General features: G+C 66.2%; 3 non-coding genes across 3 annotated transcripts; all 3 read right to left on the bottom strand.

Annotated features, from left to right (window-relative positions):
* Nucleotides 1-790: 790 nt before the first annotated feature.
* LOC122446855 lies at nt 791-909 on the bottom strand. The gene has a single exon (XR_006271015.1). It is a non-coding gene; the product is annotated as a 5S ribosomal RNA (ribosomal RNA).
* A 1,935-nt stretch (nt 910-2,844) lies between these two features.
* Nucleotides 2,845-2,963, bottom strand: LOC122446972. Its single transcript, XR_006271102.1, has one exon. It is a non-coding gene; the product is annotated as a 5S ribosomal RNA (ribosomal RNA).
* Nucleotides 2,964-6,469: 3,506 nt separating this feature from the next.
* Nucleotides 6,470-6,588, bottom strand: LOC122446889. Its single transcript, XR_006271046.1, has one exon. It is a non-coding gene; the product is annotated as a 5S ribosomal RNA (ribosomal RNA).
* Nucleotides 6,589-8,846: the final 2,258 nt, after the last annotated feature.

Below are 8,846 nucleotides of genomic sequence, written 5' to 3'. Positions count from 1 at the left end.
CTTCCTAAGGCAAGACCCAGCCCCCGCCCAAAGGCCAGAGGGTGAGTGTGTGAGAGTGTGTGTGCGAGTGTGTCAGGGGGCAAGGGTGTGGGCGGGCCGACTGGGGTCCAGGGGGACACCCAGAATGGAGGGCCGAGGGTGTGGAGGCCGTGGGTTGGGAAGCCTGTGTGGTTCTCTTGCTGTTTCTCTCTCCCTCTTTCTCCATCTCCCTTACCTGTGGTTTCTGGCTCCTGACCTGTCTCGGCGGCGGGTGTGTGGTGTGTGTGTGTGTGTGTGTGTGTGTGTGTGTGTGTGTGTGTGTGTGTGTGTGTGTGTGTGTGAGCCCGCGGGAGAGCATGCGCAGTCGCGTGCGAGGATGGCACTAGGGTTGCGGGTGGGGCTGGGGCGTGGGGCAGCCGCCCCCCCCCCCCCCAGGATTACCTGAGGCTTGCCTAGGGAGCCCCAGACGGAGACTGGCAGGTCATCTGGTTTTTTGGAAGGCGAAAGCGGAGGGGCTCTCGGGCCGCACGGAGGCAGCCCAGGTCTGTGGCGGGCGTCGGACCCCGCCCCCCAGGCCCGGGTCACCCACCCGCGGAGGGGCTGGGGCCGGGGGGATCCAAGAGATGGGACGCCCGCTGCTGCCTGCGAGGGCCGCCGGCTGGAAGGCAGGCGACCGACGGCTGTGAGCGCGGTGGGGTGCGAGGGGCCAGGGTTGGGGCGGGGGCTTGCGGTGCAGGCCACGCCAGGGGTGGGGCTGGGGGAGGTGTGGGGCGGGAGAGGGGGCGGGGGCTAAAGGAGAGGGGAGGCAAAAAGCCTACAGCACCCGGTATTCCCAGGCGGTCTCCCATCCAAGTACTAACCAGGCCCGACCCTGCTTAGCTTCCGAGATCAGACGAGATCGGGCGCGTTCAGGGTGGTATGGCCGTAGACAGAGGCGGCTGCCTCCAAGCGCCCTAAGAGCCCCGCGCCGCGCCGCGCCTCCCTTTCGCTGTGACCTGCCTGCCGGGCGGGCCAGCCGGCCGCACCTCTCCAGGGGCCGCGCGCTGTACCTGAGCCGGACGACCCGCCACCGGACTCCGGCCGGCCAGGGCCGGCAGCCCGGCGGCCAGCCGACGCCGCCCCGCCCCCGCTCACCATCCCCGTGCGTGCGTGCGGGGGCGGGACGGGCGCGGAGGTCTCGGCGCTCTCCCACCCCGGGCCTCTGCAGGCCCGCCCCCGCTGGGCGGCGCCCCCACCCCCAGCCCGTTCGCTGCACAGGGCCAGGTGGCCCCGGAGGTCTCTGGCTTCCGGGCCCGCCGCTGCCCGCTGCCCGCTGCCCGCCGCCCGCGGGCCTCTGCGCCTCCTCTGGGCCTCCTGCGCAGCCCAGCTGGAGCCCTGAGCGCCCATCCTGCCCGGCACCTGCCCGGTGCCCAAACCCACGGGGAGCCAGCAGCGCGGCCGACAGGAGCGCGTCAGCCCCGCCCCTTCGCCCTATCCAGGCCCCACTTGCCCCCACGCCGCCCGCCAAGCACAGGACCGTCCTGAGAGAGCAGACGGCCGACAGGCAGGCACACGGACAGACACACAAGACACTCGCCTCACGCCCCCACGCCAAGTGAGACAAGCCGGCTGGCGCAAGCTCGTCAGCCAGAGCCAGGGCCCCAGCAACCTGTGAGAGGCCGGGTGTCAGGAGACACAGAGGCAGAGAGAGACTGAGGTTCAGAGACAGACTCGAAGACAGGGAGAGGGAGATGCAGCCGGACAGACAGACGGGCGCGCGCGCGCAGACACACACACACACACGCACACACACACACACACACACAGAGAGGGAGACACAGCGACTGATGGACAGAAAACGGGAGGCAGACACGGGAGAGAGGATGGCATCCGATCCGAGACAGACACAATGGCACAGTCCCTGACCCACCTGAGAGAGGGGCCAGGCGGAAGCAGCAGCTTCCCCAAGGGAGGGGGCATCAGCCTTGGGCCCCGGGCCCCAGCTGCACGCGGTGCCCTGGGGCTGGCAGAGCCCCCCCCCCCCCACCGTGGCGTCCCCAAGACGTCTCGGCAGCTGAGGTCTCAAAGGTCCCCTTCGGCTTGGCTTCCTAAGGCAAGACCCAGCCCCCGCCCAAAGGCCAGAGGGTGAGTGTGTGAGAGTGTGTGTGCGAGTGTGTCAGGGGGCAAGGGTGTGGGCGGGCCGACTGGGGTCCAGGGGGATACCCAGAATGGAGGGCCGAGGGTGTGGAGGCCGTGGGTTGGGAAGCCTGTGTGGTTCTCTTGCTGTTTCTCTCTCCCTCTTTCTCCATCTCCCTTACCTGTGGTTTCTGGCTCCTGACCTGTCTCGGCGGCGGGGTGGGTGTGTGGGTGTGTGTGGGGTGTGTGTGTGTGTGTGTGTGTGTGTGTGTGTGTGTGAGCCCGCGGGAGAGCACGCGCAGTCGCGTGCGAGGATGGCACTAGGGTTGCGGGTGGGGCTGGGGCGTGGGGCAGCCGCCCCCCCCCCCCCCAGGATTACCTGAGGCTTGCCTAGGGAGCCCCAGACGGAGACTGGCAGGTCATCTGGTTTTTTGGAAGGCGAAAGCGGAGGGGCTCTCGGGCCGCACGGAGGCAGCCCAGGTCTGTGGCGGGCGTCGGACCCCGCCCCCCAGGCCCGGGTCACCCACCCGCGGAGGGGCTGGGGCCGGGGGGGATCCAAGAGATGGGACGCCCGCTGCTGCCTGCGAGGGCCGCCGGCTGGAAGGCAGGCGACCGACGGCTGTGAGCGCGGTGGGGTGCGAGGGGCCAGGGTTGGGGCGGGGGCTTGCGGTGCAGGCCACGCCAGGGGTGGGGCTGGGGGAGGTGTGGGGCGGGAGAGGGGGCGGGGGCTAAAGGAGAGGGGAGGCAAAAAGCCTACAGCACCCGGTATTCCCAGGCGGTCTCCCATCCAAGTACTAACCAGGCCCGACCCTGCTTAGCTTCCGAGATCAGACGAGATCGGGCGCGTTCAGGGTGGTATGGCCGTAGACGGAGGCGGCTGCCTCCAAGCGCCCTAAGAGCCCCGCGCCGCGCCGCGCCTCCCTTTCGCTGTGACCTGCCTGCCGGGCGGGCCAGCCGGCCGCACCTCTCCAGGGGCCGCGCGCTGTACCTGAGCCGGACGACCCGCCACCGGACTCCGGCCGGCCAGGGCCGGCAGCCCGGCGGCCGGCCGACGCCGCCCCGCCCCCGCTCACCATCCCCGTGCGTGCGTGCGGGGGCGGGACGGGCGCGGAGGTCTCGGCGCTCTCCCACCCCGGGCCTCTGCAGGCCCGCCCCCGCTGGGCGGCGCCCCCACCCCCAGCCCGTTCGCTGCACAGGGCCAGGTGGCCCCGGAGGTCTCTGGCTTCCGGGCCCGCCGCTGCCCGCTGCCCGCTGCCCGCCGCCCGCGGGCCTCTGAGCCTCCTCTGGGCCTCCTGCGCAGCCCAGCTGGAGCCCTGAGCGCCCATCCTGCCCGGCACCTGCCCGGTGCCCAAACCCACGGGGAGCCAGCAGCGCGGCCGACAGGAGCGCGTCAGCCCCGCCCCTTCGCCCTATCCAGGCCCCACTTGCCCCCACGCCGCCCGCCAAGCACAGGACCGTCCTGAGAGAGCAGACGGCCGACAGGCAGGCACACGGACAGACACACAAGACACTCGCCTCACGCACCCACGCCAAGTGAGACAAGCCGGCTGGCGCAAGCTCGTCAGCCAGAGCCAGGGCCCCAGCAACCTGTGAGAGGCCGGGTGTCAGGAGACACAGAGGCAGAGAGAGACTGAGGTTCAGAGACAGACTCGAAGACAGGGAGAGGGAGATGCAGCCGGACAGACAGTCGGGCGCGCGCGCGCACGCAGACACACACAGACACACACACACACACACACAGAGGGAGACACAGCGACTGACGGACAGAAAACGGGAGGCAGACACGGGAGAGAGGATGGCATCCGATCCGAGACAGACACAATGGCACAGTCCCTGACCCACCTGAGAGAGGGGCCAGGCGGAAGCAGCAGCTTCCCCAAGGGAGGGGGCATCAGCCTTGGGCCCCGGGCCCCAGCTGCACGCGGTGCCCTGGGGCTGGCAGAGCCCCGTGGGATCCCCAAGACGTCTTGGCAGCCGAGGTCTCAAAGGTCCCCTTCGGCTTGGCTTCCTAATAAGGCAAGACCCAGCCCCCGCCCAAAGGCCAGAGCGTGAGTGTGTGAGAGTGTGTGTGTGAGAGTGTCAGGGGGCAAGGGTGTGGGCGGGCCGACTGGGGTCGGGGGTGGGGGGGCGGGGGGGGGCGGGGAGGGGGGGGGAGGCCGGGGCGGGATACCCAGAATGGAGGGGGAAGGGTGTGGAGCTGGGGGGTTGCATATCATGTGGGGTCCAAGCATACCGGACGGTCATCTTGTTTCTTGCAATCCGAATGCGGAGTGGCCCTCCGGCCTCTTGGAGGCAACCCAGGTCTGCGTTGGGAGTCGGGGCCCCGGTCATCCTCCCGCAGAGGGGCTATGGCCGTGGCGATCCAAAAGTTGGCACGCTGCTACCCGCCATGCCCGCTGACTGGCTGGCCGGCTGGCCAAAGGCCCTGTTGGCTGGAAGATAGGCTACGGCTTGAGGGCGTTCGGGTCATATCTGGTTTTATTCCGATGGTGTGCCTCATCCTAATGTTACTTGGTTGATGATAGGAGAATCTCTGAGTGACACTATTTCCTTGCTTTTCAATGGATCCCTTTTGTTGCAGAACCTTTCCCTTGAAAGTGAAGGAACCTATGTCTGCACAGGCACTAATGCTCTTGCAAAGGCAAAAGCAATTCCGTCCTCCACTAGCTTGGTAAGCACCAAGTCCTTCTTGTCTTCAAGTGCTTCCTATAATACGTGCAAAGGAGGACCCGGTTTTGTGGATTCTGGAGTCAAGGAGTTAACAAGTGGACGTTACATGGTTTTAAGCATTGCTGTCACTGCCCACTTACAAACCGCCTCTAAATTTAACCCTCTGTCTTACCTGTTCTTCTCTCAGAAGGCTGTGACTGCCTTGCTGCTGCTTGTCTGCCTAAGAACCCACAATGAGATATTAACTTTCTGCCCAGAATCAAGATCCTTCATACTCTGCCTCTGTGTGCATGCTTGTGTGCCACGTTGCTTCAGTCCTGCCTGCCTGACTGTTGTGACCCCATGGGCTGTAGCCCGCCAGGCTCCTCTTACTGTAGGAGCCTCCAGGCAAGCATGCTGAAGTAGGTTGTCATGTCGTCCTCCAGGGGATCTTCCCAACCCAGGTATCAAACCCACATCTCCTTCATTCCCTGCATGGGCAGACAGGTTCTTTACTGCTAGCACCACCTGGGAAGCGCATTCTGGCTCTACATCTCCTTAATTTATAACTAAACTCTCTTCTAGGCAACGCAGCTTCCCGCACTCTGATCCAACACCACACACACGCGCGCGCGCGCGCACACACACCCACACACACACAGAGGGAGACACAGCGACTGACGGACAGAAGACGGGAGGCAGACACAGGAGCGAGGATGGCATCCGATCCGAGACAGACACAGTGGCACAGTCCCTGACCCACCTCAGAGAGAGGCCAGGCTGAAGAAGCAGCTTCCCCAAGGGAGGGGGCGTCAGCCTTGGGCCCCGGGCCCCAGCTGCACGCGGTGCCCTGGGGCTGGCAGAGCGCCCCCCCCCCCACCGTGGCGTCCCCAAGACGTCTTGGCAGCCGAGGTTTCAAAGGTCCCCTTCGGCTTGGCTTCCTAAGGCAAGACCCAGCCCCCGCCCAAAGGCCAGAGGGTGAGTGTGTGAGAGTGTGTGTGCGAGTGTGTCAGGGGGCAAGGGTGTGGGCGGGCCGACGGGGGTCCAGGGGGACACCCAGAATGGAGGGCCGAGGGTGTGGAGGCCGTGGGTTGGGAAGCCTGTGTGGTTCTCTTGCTGTTTCTCTCTCCCTCTTTCTCCATCTCCCTTACCTGTGGTTTCTGGCTCCTGACCTGTCTCGGCGGCGGGGTGGGTGTGTGGGTGTGTGTGGGGTGTGTGTGTGTGTGTGTGTGTGTGTGTGTGTGTGTGTGTGTGTGAGCCCGCGGGAGAGCATGCGCAGTCGCGTGCGAGGATGGCACTAGGGTTGCGGGTGGGGCTGGGGCGTGGGGCAGCCGCCCCCCCCCCCCCCAGGATTACCTGAGGCTTGCCTAGGGAGCCCCAGACGGAGACTGGAAGGTCATCTGGTTTTTTGGAAGGCGAAAGCGGAGGGGCTCTCGGGCCGCACGGAGGCAGCCCAGGTCTGTGGCGGGCGTCGGACCCCGCCCCCCAGGCCCGGGTCACCCACCCGCGGAGGGGCTGGGGCCGGGGGGATCCAAGAGATGGGACGCCCGCTGCTGCCTGCGAGGGCCGCCGGCTGGAAGGCAGGCGACCGACGGCTGTGAGCGCGGTGGGGTGCGAGGGGCCAGGGTTGGGGCGGGGGCTTGCGGTGCAGGCCACGCCAGGGGTGGGGCTGGGGGAGGTGTGGGGCGGGAGCAGGGGGCGGGGGCTAAAGGAGAGGGGAGGCAAAAGCCTACAGCACCCGGTATTCCCAGGCGGTCTCCCAATCCAAGTACTAACCAGGCCCGACCTGCTTAGCTTCCGAGATCAGACGAGATCGGGCGCGTTCAGGGTGGTATGGCCGTAGACGGAGGCGGCTGCCTCCAAGCGCCCTAAGAGCCCCGCGCCGCGCCGCGCCTCCCTTTCGCTGTGACCTGCCTGCCGGGCGGGCCAGCCGGCCGCACCTCTCCAGGGGCCGCGCGCTGTACCTGAGCCGGACGACCCGCCACCGGACTCCGGCCGGCCAGGGCCGGCAGCCCGGCGGCCGGCCGACGCCGCCCCGCCCCCGCTCACCATCCCCGTGCGTGCGTGCGGGGGCGGGACGGGCGCGGAGGTCTCGGCGCTCTCCCACCCCGGGCCTCTGCAGGCCCGCCCCCGCTGGGCGGCGCCCCCACCCCCAGCCCGTTCGCTGCACAGGGCCAGGTGGCCCCGGAGGTCTCTGGCTTCCGGGCCCGCCCTGCCCGCTGCCCGCTGCCCGCGCCCGCCGCCCGCGGGCCTCTGAGCCTCCTCTGGGCCTCCTGCGCAGCCCAGCTGGAGCCCTGAGCGCCCATCCTGCCCGGCACCTGCCCGGTGCCCAAACCCACGGGGAGCCAGCAGCGCGGCCGACAGGAGCGCGTCAGCCCCGCCCCTTCGCCCTATCCAGGCCCCACTTGCCCCCACGCCGCCCGCCAAGCACAGGACCGTCCTGAGAGAGCAGACGGCCGACAGGCAGGCACACGGACAGACACACAAGACACTCGCCTCACGCACCCACGCCAAGTGAGACAAGCCGGCTGGCGCAAGCTCGTCAGCCAGAGCCAGGGCCCCAGCAACCTGTGAGAGGCCGGGTGTCAGGAGACACAGAGGCAGAGAGAGACTGAGGTTCAGAGACAGACTCGAAGACAGGGAGAGGGAGATGCAGCCGGACAGACAGTCGCGCGCGCGCGCGCGCACGCAGACACGCAGACACACACACACACACACACACACACACACACAGAGGGAGACACAGCGACTGACGGACAGAAAAACGGGAGGCAGACACGGGAGAGAGGATGGCATCCGATCCGAGACAGACACAATGGCACAGTCCCTGACCCACCTGAGAGAGGGGCCAGGCGGAAGCAGCAGCTTCCCCAAGGGAGGGGGCATCAGCCTTGGGCCCCGGGCCCCAGCTGCACGCGGTGCCCTGGGGCTGGCAGAGCCCGTGGGATCCCCAAGACGTCTTGGCAGCCGAGGTCTCAAAGGTCCCCTTCGGCTTGGCTTCCTAATAAGGCAAGACCCAGCCCCCGCCCAAAGGCCAGAGCGTGAGTGTGTGAGAGTGTGTGTGTGAGAGTGTCAGGGGGCAAGGGTGTGGGCGGGCCGACTGGGGTCGGGGGGGGGGGCGGGGAGGGGGGCGAGGCCGGGGCGGGATACCCAGAATGGAGGGGGAAGGGTGTGGAGCTGGGGGGTTGCATATCATGTGGGGTCCAAGCATACCGGACGGTCATCTTGTTTCTTGCAATCCGAATGCGGAGTGGCCCTCCGGCCTCTTGGAGGCAACCCAGGTCTGCGTTGGGAGTCGGGGCCCCGGTCATCCTCCCGCAGAGGGGCTATGGCCGTGGCGATCCAAAAGTTGGCACGCTGCTACCCGCCATGCCCGCTGACTGGCTGGCCGGCTGGCCAAAGGCCCTGTTGGCTGGAAGATAGGCTACGGCTTGAGGGCGTTCGGGTCATATCTGGTTTTATTCCGATGGTGTGCCTCATCCTAATGTTGCTTGGTTGATGATAGGAGAATCTCTGAGTGACACTATTTCCTTGCTTTTCAATGGATCCCTTTTGTTGCAGAACCTTTCCCTTGAAAGTGAAGGAACCTATGTCTGCACAGGCACTAATGCTCTTGCAAAGGCAAAAGCAATTCCGTCCTCCACTAGCTTGGTAAGCACCAAGTCCTTCTTGTCTTCAAGTGCTTCCTATAATACGTGCAAAGGAGGACCCGGTTTTGTGGATTCTGGAGTCAAGGAGTTAACAAGTGGACGTTACATGGTTTTAAGCATTGCTGTCACTGCCCACTTACAAACCGCCTCTAAATTTAACCCTCTGTCTTACCTGTTCTTCTCTCAGAAGGCTGTGACTGCCTTGCTGCTGCTTGTCTGCCTAAGAACCCACAATGAGATATTAACTTTCTGCCCAGAATCAAGATCCTTCATACTCTGCCTCTGTGTGCATGCTTGTGTGCCACGTTGCTTCAGTCCTGCCTGCCTGACTGTTGTGACCCCATGGGCTGTAGCCCGCCAGGCTCCTCTTACTGTAGGAGCCTCCAGGCAAGCATGCTGAAGTAGGTTGTCATGTCGTCCTCCAGGGGATCTTCCCAACCCAGGTATCAAACC

This window comes from Cervus canadensis, chromosome 8 (assembly GCF_019320065.1).
Source record: "Cervus canadensis isolate Bull #8, Minnesota chromosome 8, ASM1932006v1, whole genome shotgun sequence".
Lineage (NCBI taxonomy): Eukaryota > Metazoa > Chordata > Mammalia > Artiodactyla > Cervidae > Cervus > Cervus canadensis.
This window is presented reverse-complemented; position numbering and strand designations above follow the sequence as displayed.